We start from the raw sequence: 548 nt of genomic DNA on the forward strand, positions 1-548 counted from the left end.
AGTGGCTTACTATTTTTTGGTTTAAGTCTGACCTGTGAACAAGTGGGCAACATTTGCAATACATGTACATGAGGGGCAATTTCTGCTGGTATGTGCCTTGTTATTTGACATTGTTTTGATGCTGTTAGTATAATTAACATTTTATTACAGTTCACATATACTTTCTCTGATGCATTCCCAACGTACTATCATTACAACATGTCATCATTCATTGATTTTTTGTCACAAATATTTAGTTTTTTGTCATACTGAAAAACTACAACAAAACAACAACAAAACTGTTAATAAATAAACTGTTCATTGTGAAATCTTGTGATTTGCTTTTGGAAAATGTAAATATATATTTGTTAAATAATAGGGATGAAAGTAAATGTGTTTAACTATAAGTACAGCATTGTTTAAATTCTTTATTCCCCATCTTTTCAAACCAAGGTCAGATTATGGTTTATGGGACAATTTATGAGAAGTGTAAGCTCATTATCATATAGCATTATAGGCAAGGCAAGGCAAGGCAAGGCAGCTTTATTTGTATAGCACATTTCAGCAAC

Source organism: Etheostoma cragini, chromosome 11 (genome assembly GCF_013103735.1).
Source record: "Etheostoma cragini isolate CJK2018 chromosome 11, CSU_Ecrag_1.0, whole genome shotgun sequence".
Lineage (NCBI taxonomy): Eukaryota > Metazoa > Chordata > Actinopteri > Perciformes > Percidae > Etheostoma > Etheostoma cragini.